Below are 14921 nucleotides of genomic sequence, written 5' to 3' on the forward strand. Positions count from 1 at the left end.
TTGGCCCCTAACATTTTCCCTTGAGCATAAGAGGTTTGTGGTGGTATCACAAGTGTTAGAATAACATGTTTTATTCTCACTGGGTGAAATTTGCCCTTGCACTCGAGTCAGCGTAAGGCCTATTGCGATTAGTGGATCTAAAAATTTTCCCCAATAGTAAGCTCAAATGTAAAAAATATTTGCATGTTCATAAAATGTCACAATAATCTATATCTTTTTGCCTGCTTGGGAATTAACTATGGAAATAGTTCAACTTGTTTTCAGTTATTAAATGTTATATACAGTTTCAAGAAGACCAAACAGAGAAACTGGATCAGCCCAAACCAAAAGGGCCTGATGACATGATTCAAGGACTGTTGAAATCATGTTTGGTAAAAACAGAAAATATGGAGCCAGAAGTTAATAGACCAAAATTCATGTGTTGGATATTAGGCCTAGCTGGTGAACAAAATATTAAGGGAATGAACTGTGCCACCCAGTTTTCCCTTTGGGGAGGTTCTTAAAAAGAAACTTTGAAAAAAATTCATCTTGCATCTCATCTTCCATCCAGCCCATCTTCTCACATCTCATCTTCCCTGACTCCAGGATAGATGGGGCAGACCAGACTGAAAGAGTTTCTTCCTCAGAGGAGGCCCAACAGACCTTGCCCTTGTTCAAGGAGCTTTGTTTTTTGCTTGTGAGTTCTGAAAATCATCATATCACCATGACATCCAGTCCTCAGCCCATCACTGGGGATACATAATTGCCAGCATCTCAAAGGCATGTAAGGGCCTGTTCTGTTTCTTTCCTGTTGTACTGCTTCCTCCCACACTTCTTTCCTCCTACTATTTCCCTTATTCTCTTGGCTTTTCATCAGATCCTGAAATCAACTGCACTGAATTAGCACTGCAAGATGAGATTACTATAGTCCTGTTCTGTATAAGAAGAAAAGATCAAATCAAATGACATCCCTGGCCAGAATGTAAGGCAGTGCTCAGGCAACAGGTGCGTAGTTCAACCTGTCAGCCAAAGTATCCATTCGTGATTGACCGGCCATCCAGGGTTCTAAAGATATCAACAAAAGCTGTCTTTCCCCCACCTCGGCCTTTATATCCTATCTTTCCTCCATCTTGCGTCTGTCTGTGTGTTAGAAACAGGAGAAGTGAATACTCTTTACACCTCTGAATTGAAAGTAAAATTAACCCTTTCCTTTTCATCAAAGAACAATTATTCTGAAAATATGAGCCTCTAATATTTTGCCTCAAAAAGGAGAGAGACTTCAACGGTTCTAATTACATTTGTTTTGCACAATCACTCAGTTTCAGTTCCAGTATAAATGCTTCTTTTAATTTCTTGTTCCTTCTTGTGGTTAATCAATAAACTTTCAACTTTACAATACACGCTGCGGGGTATTTGCAAAAATATCAAGTAAACAAGGCCTCTGTCAGCCCCCCAAATCTAAGGAATCAAAGTATCACTGTTTTAATGTTGAACAGTAAAAGACTTTATAAGTAACATCAAGTCTTTTGAACCTTAAAATCAATACAACAGGCCTATGCCTCACTTCAGTCCCGCATTTTGGGACCATAGGTGGGATTTAAGTGTACCATAGATAGGGCCCTACCAAATTCACGGTCCATTTTGGTCAATTTCATGGTCATTGGATTTTAAAAATTGTAAAATTCATGATGTCCACTATTTAAATCGGAAATTTCATGGTGTGATAATTGTAGGGATCCTGACTCAAAAAGGTGTTGTGTGGGCTCACAAGGTTATTGTAAGGGGGATTGCAGGTACTGCTACACTTATTTCTGCACTGCTGCTGGTGGTGGCGCTGCCTTCAGAGCTGGGCAACTAGAGAGCGGTGGCTGCTGGCTGGGAGTGCAGCTGTGAAGGCAGAGTCGCCGCCAGCAGCAGTGCAGAAGTAAGGGAGGCATGGTATGGTATTGCCACACTTACTTCTGTGCTGCTGCCTGCAGAACTGGGCCCTCCATCAGCAGCCACCACTCTTGGCCACCCAGTTCTGAAGGCAGCACAGAAGTAAGGGTGGTAATACCACGACCCCCCTGTAACCAGGCGTAACTCACCCCCGCGGCACCTCCTGCTGGTTGCTTTAGGGAATTAGCTCAAATACACAGCTGGAGCGCCCTCTGCAGGCCGGTGATCCGCCTTCTGGCCCCACGTCCCTCCCTGGACCCCGGAGCCCCTTTTACATAGGGTGCTGCCCCCCTGGCAGTAACCCCTTTTCCTTCAGGGTTTCCCCTCCCTGGGAACTCCCCCACTCTATCCCCACTTTGCCTCAGGGTCTTGGCAACTGCCCAGTCATTAGCTAGCCCCACGCCCTGGGGCAGACTGCAGTGTTAGCCTCTCATCATCGGCAAAAGGGTTTGGGCCTGCTGCCTTGGCCTACCCCTGGGTTGCACCTTGCAACCCCAATACCCCTTGGCCCTAGTTCTAGGCCACAGCCTGGGGCTCTCCAGGCAGGAGCTCCCCAGCTCCTCTGCCTTTCCCCAGCACTGCTTTACCCGAGGTACCTGTCTGGTCCCTTGCAGCAGCCAGGCCCTTCTCCCTCTGAACGCAGAGAGAGACTCTTGGGCTCCTGGCTTCTCTGCCCTTTTATAAGGGCCTGTGGCTCAGTTTGGGGCATGGCCCCAGCTGCTGCCACTTCCCCCAATCAGCCCAGCCAAACAGGCTGCTTGCCCCAGCCCCAGCTCCTTCCCTGGGCTGTTTTAACCCCTTCAGGGCCGGAGCAGAGATCCACTCTGCTACACCCCCTAAAATAACCTTGTGACACCCCTGCAACTCCCTTTTGGGTAAGAGCCCCCAATATGAGAAATGCTGGTCTCCCCTCTGAAATCTGTATAGTATAGAGAACTGGATAAATTCATGGAGGTTAAGTCAATTAATGGCTATTAGCCAGGATGGGTAAGGCATGATGTCCCTAGCCCCTGTTTGTCAGAGGGTGGAGATGGATGGCAGGAGAGAGATCACTTGATCATTACCTATTAGGTTCACTCCCTCTGGGGCACCTGGCATTGGCCACTGTCGGTAGACAGGAAACTGGGCTAGATGGACCTTTGATGTGACCCAGTATGGCCATTCTTATGTTCTTATTCTATGGTAAAAGCACTCAAAAGACCAGATTTCACAGTGGGAGACCAGATTTCACAATCTGTGACATGTTTTCCTTGCCATGAATTTGGTAGGACCCTAAGCATAGGCCTTGCCCTGGCAGTCTGCAGTGAGGGCAAATTTCATACATAATTCCCAGATGTTACACTTTAGGGCTGGGGGTTTTCAAAAGAGCCTTAGGGAGTTAGGTAATCAGTTCCTAGGAAATTATAGTTGGGTGCTGTACCCCTTTCAGCCCCTTGAAAGTCCCAGCCTAAAATGTTTCAGTTTCGAGTGGTTTATAAATTGAACATATGGTGGATGTACTAATTGCTCTCCTATAAACAGTGGGCTAAGTTCAGATCTGGTGTAGCAGCTGCAATTCCACTAATGTCAATGGAATTTTTCTACTCATAACATATCTGAACTTGGCCCACAATTGTTTGCTATGAAACATTTAGTATGAAAGCCTGCGTTAATTGTCTAAAATTCGGCTCTAATTCAGGATTATTGTTTTTTTACTTATTTTTCCCCTTCAGGTCATTTTTTCAAATGTTTGAAAAGACTCTGTCCTAAGTCTCAGTTGCTGAGGTTCAGGTTTGAAGAATGATTAAGAGCCAAATAAAATTTCCTCAACAGGATTTCCTTGAAGTCACCCACAATAAAGATTATTGGATGGTTCTGAACTCAAAGATGGCATCTCTCCAAAAGTTTGACTTTCATGCAGCTAATTTCTTTGCGTCATTGCTGCTTCAGTTAAAGATAAGTCTGAGGAGCTGGTCAGATACCAGTGAGTCAGCCAGTCACTAAAGAGGATATTACACTACATTAGCAAAACAATTTGTTGGAGAAGCCAATGGGCTTGAAGTGGTAGATAAATCCAATCTCAGCTAGGCCTGGGCACAGCCTGCCATGTTTCAGCTGCTTGCGAATCAACCATTGAAGGTCTATGGCTGATGGAAAAAAGAAGCATTGAGTCCTTTGAAGAAAGGGGATTTACACACACACAGCTCAGGCAGAAGTGTTTCTTCTAAGGGCTTGTGCTTTCATCCCTCCTGCTCGTCCTTTAAACCAATGTGAGAGAGGTTCTGCCACTCATACAAAAGACCCCACCACAAGCATAACCAAGCTGCCTTTACCCAGCTTCTACTTACTGCTCCATGCTCTCCTTTCTGCCCCCAGTCTCTCTATTGCTGTCTCCCTCTCCCCTAGCTACCACAGCCCCACCATCCCCTTGTACTATAGGTGGCTAGCATCTAGGTTGGAAAGATAGCTGCCACATCTTCTTCCCACACTTACCCCAATGTGTTCGGATGGGGAGGAGGTACAGGAAAGAGACAAAATACTACACCAGCAGGGAATTCTTTGCTGGATTTGTGGCTAAACTACAGTCCCTTTGCACCTTCTGAGTGGTGAAAAGAAGTTGGATCTCAATAAAGAGCCTGGCTCTTCCTCGCAGACAATGACTAACTAAGATTCTGCTATGTAACTAAGATTCTGCTATGATCGCTAATTCATTCCCACAGCAGCAGACTGATCTAACCAAGGATTTTGACTTCTCTACAGTACCAAGTAGAAGGGATCTTTAAGACCACCTTCTGTGTATGTTCAGTGCCTAATATAATTGGGCCAAAGCCCTGGTGGAGCTTTCAGGCTCTCCCAAAATACAAATAATAAATAAATGGAAGAAGAAAGGAGAAGAGTACTGAAGGAGAAATGTTTTACTATTGCAAAAATATGATAAATAGAAATAAGAATTACAGAAGCTGTTTACCAATTAAATAACCACTTTAGTCCAATTTGCACAAGTGCAGAATTCTCACTATAAATGTTATTTAGAAATAAATATACTCTAAGGAAAAAGGGCCTAATATTAACTTGGTCATCAGAATCCTGCTTTGCTTTATCACCGAAGTGCTATATGGTCTGCACCCTACCCTCCTGGACCCAGTCTCCCCCCTCACCAGGGACCTCATTGCCATTTCTCAGTGCCCAGATGGGACAGTGGGCCAGATCCTCAAAGGTAAATAGACACCTTATTTTGTCCCCTAACACTCAATGATTTAAATGGGATTCAGGCATCTAAGTAGCTTTGAGAATCTGGCTCAGAGTCTGTGACGTCCACCCCTGCACAAGAGAGCTTTGGGTCAGCCACAGAAGCATTATGTGACTTTCCTACTCAGGGCATATGTTGGCCCTGTGTGGGCTTGAGTCCAGTTTAGCAATCTAGGTTCCACAGCACAAACATACCAGTGATAAGATGTAATCCTGTGTAATTACATTGTACCAGTGAGTAACACCTCAGGGCCCAATTCTGCAGTCACTGATAATTCTTTACTCAGGAAAACACTTAGTGAAACCAGTGGATCTGATCTTGCAGTCCTTGAAATATGTACAAGAGAAGTTTTGCCTGAATAAAGACTGCACATGTGGGCCCTATATGGTTAAAACAGACAAACAGCATGATATTTGTGTATGGAGAAAATAAAGTGTCACCTCTGTACTTTGTTTCTATACCTTTAGTATGAGGGAAAAGAGCACTTAGCATGACATAAACACACAGCAACACTACTGATCCATATAAGCTTTTAACTGAAAACCATACAAAAGACATTCCTTCCTCCAGCACAAGTTCAAAGTCAATGATATCAAACAAAACACAGGACAGAGAGCCAGATTTCTTTTTTGTGCGATTGACATGCTGTGAATCCTAATAAAAACTGGCATTGTTTGGACAGATGAACTAAGTCTTTACCACAGACCTGATGTCAACCTACCAACTTGGCAGATACTCTCATTCCATTGTTGCTCTTGTTCTGTGACATACATCTCTGAATAGGCCAGACTTTGCATCCACTGATATTTGGCTTAAAAGTGTTGGTTTGGTGCTTCAGTTGTATACAGAAAAGAATATATTTCTGGCAATGCTCTACATCTGCTGGGGAAGTCTTATGTATTTGCACATTAAGTATGTGGTAACATAATCATTTGTTCAAAAACAATGTCACTGCAAGAATTCCCTCATCATTCCAGTAGAAAACAACAACACATCCACAGTGCAGATGTACAGTGCCAAGATGGGAAGGTTTTGGTCTGGTGACAGGCACTCTATATACTAATTTAAAAAAACAAACACCTTTAATGCTGTCTAACTGCAAGTACAGCCAGAAAATCTGCACCTAGAATGCAGTATAGCTTGTGCTGTCTTGACAGATCATTCACTTGAATAGAATTTCATCTAACTGTATTAGCACCTATCCAGATACATATATTGACGGACATCAACGACAATGTCAGCTCTTTCTGGTGCCATGCAATTTGCTGCATGTCTCAGCTAACATGATTGTGACCATGTCCAGGTCTACCACAGAGGCTGAAGTAACATCGACAGAAACAAATTTTAAGGACAAGAAAATAATTAGTGATTATTTGTGTGGATGATTGTGGGCTGGTAGAAATCCATCTATACATTTTAAATGCAAAGATAAGTGGCTATAATTTGAGTGATATCTATAGGCTGGATCTTCAGCTGGGATCAGCTGGCATAGCTCCATTGACTTCACTGTAGTTATGCTGAATTACACCAGCTGAGGATCTGTCCCATAACACCTGCTACCTTTTAAACTGCCACTTTGAGCAACTAGAAAATTAAATTGTCCATTCATAACTATGCTTTGAACAAGCGTCAGACTGAGCTTTGGGGCTAAAATCAGAGGTTGCTTTGAGCACTTTGATTTGCAGGGCTTAATTTGTAATGAAAGAGGTGCCGGGACTCAAGCCAGGGCCATCTCCAGGCACCAGCTCAGCAAGCAGGTGCTTGTGGCGGCCAAGGGGAAGGGGCGGCATGTTGGGCTCTTTGGCGGCAATTCGGCGGCAGGTCCCTTGGTCCCTCTTGAAGGGAAGGACGTGCCACCAAATTGCTGCTGAAGAAGAAAGTAACGTGGTGGAGCTGCCGCCGATTGCGATCCTGGAGGTTTCTTTTGTTTTTGTTTTTCAGCCACTTGGGGCAGCAAAAACCCTGGAGCTGGCCCTGACTCAAGCTATTTTTTTACATTCATAATTGATGCAGGAAGCTCAGAGGTGCCAGAGCTATGAATTGCCAAGCCCAGAGGTGTTGGGAGTCAGCCCTAGCAAGCCCTGGCACAAATTCAGCTCCGCCTATTGATTGAAGAGAAAGAACATTCACATCATGTACAATATTTTGCAGCTGTTTCTTTTGCCTTATTTGGGTGGGGTCTCGCAATAATGACAGGTTCTACTCCTCACAGTAATATGTGGTTATGATCAGAAAGGTGTCTGTAAAAGTGACCTCTTGGCATTTCCTGTTTGCTTTATTCTTCCTGGTTTGTAACTCAAAGCAAGATTTTCCTGCTAGGACCGCATATTCAAGAAGCTCCCTGAAAATCAAGCAAGTTTTCTGCTTCATCAGTTACCACCAATAACACAGATAACTAAATTAGAATCTAGCTAGCAATGGGTGGTGAATAATGCAGGTTCAGAACACCTGGCTTTCTTGTACATAGTGTATTGGATCTGTATTGCTCACAAGAATTAATAACTTCTTCATGTCAGTTAGCTAAGCAGAAATGATTCAGAACATGCTGAGGGCTGAAATTCACCCTTATGTGGAAGGCCAGCATAACCTATGAACCTCTTTAGTTCCATTCAAAATAGTGACTTAAGCAGTACATTGCCCTTGTGTTGGCCCACTGCACAGGGCTAAATTTCATCCTTAAGGAAGAACCAGTGATGTAAAAAAATCCTTTCTGATTGTAACTGGACTTTAAGGTCCAAAGCTACCACCTCACGATATGCCCTCAATATCCCCAAATTCTCTGCTCTACCAGTGAGGTCAAGTGTATATTCCCGTAGCAGGCACACTTTAGAAAATTCCCTCTGCATTCCTGCCTGGGTTCATTTTTGAAATAGCACTTGCATGAAGTGTAGTTTTATTCTTTGTGGTTATTGGAATGAAGAGAAACAAGCACAGCAAAAGAGATCTTTATCTTGAGATATTTCTATGACATTGTGTGTCACACAGTTTCTTCCACAGCTTGAATAGGTGCAAAAGACAGAGTGTTGCCAACACAAGCATTGTCTGAAACTTCCAGTATTTCATCAAACACGGTTTTCACACCATGAAACATGGGTAGGCCCCTGAAGTGAGTTGTTCTGAGGGTATGATAAATAGGAAAAGAGATTGAAGTCCTGCAGCTAGAGTTTGGGGAGTTATAATCATCATCTTTGCCATAGCTGTGGTCCCCACCCTCTGTTCACGTTTAACCTACAGTCTTGATTATTAACTGCACAAATCTCTTCTGTGCTGCCCCATACATTGGCCATAACTAGTTGTGTATTTAAGATTTTCATTGAGTTTGCCCCAGCTAATCTCTTCTGTTTCTACTGTACAGTGTGAATCAGTCCTTGCTGTTTACATAAAGGTAGTGCCTTTGGCCCCATTTATTTGTCAATTCGTTTGCAATTGTGGCTTCGACCAAGTTGCTCAGGTAATCATGCTCTATCACTATATTTACCAAGGTGGGAACCAGCATAAATCACTCCTCTGTCAATACCTCTGATTACTAAAGCCCTGAGCAAAGTGCCAATTTTGCATGTCTGCATTTCTTCTTTCCTACAAAACCTTTTTAAGTTAAACAATAAAAAGAGAGGGGTTTAGTGGCAACACTAGTCCCATTATGGAACCGTGAGAATCTTTCCCAGCTTGTCTGCTGGAAGATGAGCAATAAATAGTTTGTCAGGGCAGACTGTCTCTCCAGGTCCACTGGGATTAACTGGTTTGCCTGTTGCATGGGAAAGATTATTACTACATTCAGGTTTTAGCATGGGTGATTAAAGGCTCTGTCCCTCTTGTGGGAGTTTGAAAGAAGGTTTTCTGAACAGTTTAGATATCAGCAAAGAAATCATTGAGTAGATAACGTTTAATTTAATATCAGAAAACTTTATGAGCCAGATCCATTGCTGCTAGATATCCATAGTTGTACTGAGGTCAATGGAGCACCCTGTGTTTTGCATCATCTAAGGATCTGGCCCATTATTATGTCACATGAAGAAAAACCTGCAGAATTTACTTCATCAACATCTGGGAACATTTGCAAATCTAGCTCAGAGCCCCTGGAAATAAATAGCAATTGACCTCATAACACATGAGCCATTTCTTCAGTTGGGTTAATCAACATAAATACATGTACATATGCCAGTTGAGTTATACCAATTTACACCAGCTGAGGCTCTGGCCAGATGGATGGTCAGAGTATAATGTGTATGAAGAATTTTGCTGTTTTTCCCATTGGACAGAGCAGTAATTAGATCACAAGAACAATAAAGTAATTTAAAGCTTTTGAAAATGCAATAATTATAACAGGGCTGGCTGATACAACCCATTAACAAGCATCCAACCTAAATGCAAACTGTTGTTTCCAAAGGGCTAAGTCAGCTGCAGCTCTTACTTTAAACTGTGGTCCAGATCCTCAGCTGTCTTAAAACAGCATAGCTCCATTGTGGTCAGTAAGGGTTACAGGATTGGGTGCTAATATTATTGCTAAGATCAGGGAAACACACCTCGCCAATTTTTAGAATTTTTTGAGGGGGTCAACAAAGGGTAATCTGTTGGATATAGTGTACATGGACTTTCAGAAAGCCTTTGACAAGGTCCCTCAAAGCAAAGTAAACAGTCATGGGATAAAAGAGAAGGTCCTTTCATGGAGCAGTAACTGGTTAAAAGATAGGAAACAAAGGGTGAGAATAAATAGTCAGTTTTCAGAATGGACAAAGGTAAATAGCAGGGTCCCCCAGGGCTCTGTACTGGGACTAATGGTGTACAACATATTTATAAATCATCTGGAAAAAAGGGGTAAACAGTGAGGTGGCAAAAATTGTAGCTGATACAAAATTACTCAAGATAGTTAAATCCAAAGCAGATTGAGAAAAGTTATAAAGGGATCTGACAAAATTAGGTGACTGGGCAACAAGATAGCAGATTAAATTCTATGTTGATAAATGCAAAGTAATGAACATAGGAAAACGTAATCTTAAGTATACATTCAAAATGATGGGGTCTAAATTAGCTGTTACCACTCAAGGAAAACCTTGGAGTCATTGTGGATAGTTCTCTGAACACATCTACTCAATGTGCAGTGGCAGTCAAAAAAGTGAACAATGTTAGAAACCATTAGGAAAGAGATAGATAATAAGACACAAAAGATCATAATGCAATTATATAAATCTATGGTATGCCCACACTTTGAATACTGTGTGAAGTTCTGGTCACTTCAGCTCTAAAAAGATTTATTAGACTTGGAAAAGGTACAGAGAAGGGCAACACAAATGTTTAAGGGTGTGGAAAATCTTCCGAATGAGGAAAGATTAAAAAGACTGGGACTTATCAGCTTGCAAAAAAGATGACTAAGAGGGGATATGATAGAGGTCTATAAAGTCGTGACTGGTGTGGACAAAGTGAATAAGGAAGAGCTATTTACTTCTTCACATAACACAAGAACTAGGGGTCACTCAATAATTGACAGTAGGTTTAAAACAAACAAAAGGAAGTCCTTCTTCGCACAGTCAATCTGTGTAATTTATTGCCAGGGGAGAAGGCCAAAAAAGAACTAAAACAGTTCCTGGAGGATAGGCCCATCAATGGCTATTAGCCAAGATGGTCAGGGATGGAACCCCATGCTCTGGGTGTCCCTAACCTCTGTTTGCCAGAAGCCGGGAGTGAACGACAGGGGATGGATCACTCCATGAGTCCCTATTCTGTTCATTCCCTCTGAAGCACCTGGCATTGGCCACTGATGCAAGACAGAATACTGGGCTAGACAGACCATTGGTCTGACCAGTATGGCCATTCTAATGTTCATATGTAGGTTTACCCCCATCTTACCTAGGCTGACAAATACATCCACTGTGAGATAGTGTATGTAAATGCACTGAAATGCAATTCTCTGTGAGAAGGATGATTCATTTATAGCCCCCACCACCACCAAAAGAAGATCAAGTCTTCCATAATGTTGCAGTTCCCACTGCATTTATTTGAGGTCTGCTCCTGATCCTGTTGGCTTCAATGGAAGTAGGATCAGGCCCTCAAGAAGTACAGTTACTAGTATACTGCTTCTGAAAATGGTATCTGACTGCAGCATTAGCTGATAAAATTTCTTCATTCACATCTTTAAGTATGAGATTTTTCTAAATGTGCTAGAAACATACTAAACTAAACTAAACATACTAAACTAAACTAAATCATGGAAACGTGCACTGGAAGGAAGCTTGAGAGGCCAGCTAGTCCAGCCTCCTGAACTGAGGCAAGACCAAGTATACCTAGACCATCCTTAACAGGTGTTTGTCCAACCCATTCCTAAAAAGAGCCAGTGATGGGGATTCCACAACCTCCTTTAGAAGCCTATTCCAGTGCTTAACTACCCTGATAGTTAGAAAGTTTTAACCTAAATCTTCCTTGCTGCAGATTAAGCCCATTGCTTCTAGTCCTACCTTCAGTGGAGATGGAGAACAGTTCATCACCATCCTCTTTATAACAGCCCTTAACATATTGAAAGGCTATTCTCAGGTTCCCCCCTCAGTTTTCTTTTCTCAAGAGTAAACATGCCCAGTTTTTTTAACCTTTCCTCATAGGTCAGGTTTTCTAAACCTTTTATCATGTTTCTTGCTCTGCTCTGAAATACCTCCAATTTACCCACATCTTTCTGAAAGTGTGGTGCCCAGAGCTTGACACAGTACTCCAGTTAAGACTTCACCAGGGCTGAATAGAGTGTGACAATTATCTCCTATGTATTACATACAACACTCCTGTTGATGCACTGCAGAATGATATGAACCTTTTTTGTCAGTTCATCACACTGTTGGCTCATTCAGTTTGTGATCCATTATAATCCCAATATTCTTTTTAGCAGTATTACCTTTGAGCTAGTTATCCCCCATTTTGTAGTCGTGCACTTGACTTTTCCTTCCTAAGTATAGTACTTGACACTTGTCTTTATTGCATTTCATCATGTTGATTTCAGACCAATTCTCCAATTGGTGCAATTGTTTTGAATTCTAATCCTGTCCTCTCGAATGCTTACAGCCCCTTCCAGGTTGGTGTCATCCACAGATTTTATAAGCATACTTTCCACCTTACTATCCAAGTCATTAATGAAAATATTGAATAGTACCAGATACAGGAAAGACCGCTGGATGACCTCATCAGATAAGTCCCCCCAGTTTGAGAGCAAAAGGATAACTGCTCTTTGACTAGAATCCTTCAGTCAGTTTGCACCCTCCTTGTAATAATTTCATCTAGACCACATTTCCTGGTCATGTGGGACTGTATTAACAGCCTTATTAGCTTTTCTTCACTGACTTCAAAGGATTTGCTCCAAATTTACACCAGTGTAGAACCAAGCTTCCAGATGCATTGGATTCAATCCAAAACTTGAAAGAAAGCGTTTCCCATCTATTTGTCTGAATGATTCAGAGAATGAATGAGCATACAAAGGTGATCCAAATTACGAGGACCCACACCGTAAAAGAAAATTTACATTTCCTGGTTCTCTCCCTACCATTCAGGAACAGAACAAAGAGGTAATTAATTTTCTGAGCTGCACTGGTCTCAGAAAGTCTGGGATCTAAGCATCTACTATGAAATGTACTGTAAACTTTTCTACTTCCTGGAGTCATAGCACAAATCAATGCCTCTGCTAGTCTTTACACATGAGGCAAAGGCAATGGAGCACTTTAAGGCACCTTTGTCTCTATCAAGGAAATTATTGAATTGACAAGGACAACAATCAAAGACAACCCTTTTTGTCAATATTAAAATGAGATAACCTTCTCGTGCATGGCCTGCTGGTGCGCAATAGAAATGCTGTACTTCACTTCCAATTTCCAAGAAAGTCATCTTCTCACAGAAACCAATTCTGTAGTTCTCAGCTATATTCCTTTTCCCAGGAAAAATCTCAGCCATAAGGGTGAAAACATGAAAACCAGACCAAACACAAATGAAGTGTGATTTAGGATTTCCGTAGAGTCTGGAGAGGTGATGAAGGGGATGTCACTTTTCTGTTTTCTTCTCAGTCTAAAACAAGAGCAGGAATAGCACAAATGCTAGGTACAAGTTCATGATTCATTTTACCCATAGCTGTAAATTGCCTTTGAGTGAATCTCTAGAGTCAATTTCTACTACCCACATTATTTTGACCAAAAATATCAATTACCAGTGAAGCAGTGTTTTCTTTTAAATGTCATTATTAGGTTTCATAGTTACCATTTCATTGAGATGAATGAGATCTATTTATATTTTTCTCTGAGCTATTTTTTCAGGTTTTTTGCAAATCAAGTAGATATCACTGAATTGTTTTACATATATTTGGAAGGTTACTTTTTTTTAATTGTCGTGCTCCGCCTTACCAAAGTCTAAGTTCATATTTGCCACTGCCTCAGTTTCCTCTCCTGGACTTCTCTATAACCCCACAAAAGCTCTGTCCCATAATTAAACAGGAATAAAACTCCCGTTAGAGACTTGACCCTTGGTCTGAGTCTCTCAGAGGCCTGAATAACATTCATCACCAAAGAGAAAGTTCATGTATTCAACTCTGGGGTCTTCTGCCAATCCTAAAGTACCTCTTCAATCCCAGTCTTCTCAATCCCTGCTCTTTATCTCAGCAGCAACTCCTAGGGCTTCCTGGAATATTCCTTCTCCCTTTGGAGAGGGCTCACAGCCTTATCTTCCCTCTGCCTTCCAGCTCTCCATAGGCCTCTCATTTATCCTCAGAGGCCTGATTTAGACAAGTGATCCACCTGTCACGTGATATTACTGTACTTAATCTCTCCACCTGGGGAGTGCACTGGGGAGTGATGTAAGCAAGACACAAGAGGTAACTCTTCCACTCTACTCCATTCTGATTAGATATTTTAAATTTGAAATGAAGAACAAAGTACTAAATAAAATGGAATGGCATGAACAAGTTAAAATAAACAAATTCCTTAAAAAGCTGATCATAGTATAATAAAAACATATAAACTAATGAACTCAGTGGGAGATAAGGGTTTTTTGTAATATGGCATGAATGGTATCATGACTCTTCTGATCTGCAGCATTATAAGTGGCCCCAGCTCAAAATCACATGCTACAGCTAACTATACACCAAATAGGCCTTGAGACAACATAGCATAGGGCCCATATGTCAGGATGCTAAAATATGACTAGCATTGCTTCAATTTAACAGTGTCTATAATAGCCATACCGAAGTATTGGATTAAAGCAAACCAGATATCGACAATCAAGAGGCAAAAATGTAAATAATAAATCTATCTAAATAGAAAATAAATAAATAAAATGCGGTTCTACTATGAAAAGTAACTATAAAAAATCACATTGACCATAGTTCCAATAGTTTGATTTCTAGATAGGTTCTGAGCAGTTTACAAGTACAATATATTTTTTCTAACTGATAGCACCCCAAAGCTTAGTCAGTAATCTGAATGTCAAATTGGGTTCTTTCTTGCCCATTTATTGCCAGCTATGAAGATTTTGCAATCAGAACTTAGTCAACAATTTTCTTAATGTACAAGATAGAAAAAAGTCATTGCCGTATACCTACTGCAGATCTTGAAGATCTGTTCAGCAAGTTCGTATAATGTCAGTAACAATCACACGTGTTCCAGGCCTCCTTCCTCCTCCTACTAAACATTCAACTTTAAGTCTAGGTGTTGAGGAGAATAGAATAGAATAGAATAAACTTCTACTGCATCCAAAACTTCTGCAGTCATTTCAACTCAATGGAGGGATTTTCGATGAAAATTCTACTATATAATATACA

The sequence above is a fragment of the Chelonoidis abingdonii genome, chromosome 4, assembly GCF_003597395.2.
Source record: "Chelonoidis abingdonii isolate Lonesome George chromosome 4, CheloAbing_2.0, whole genome shotgun sequence".
In the NCBI taxonomy this organism is placed as follows: domain Eukaryota; kingdom Metazoa; phylum Chordata; order Testudines; family Testudinidae; genus Chelonoidis; species Chelonoidis abingdonii.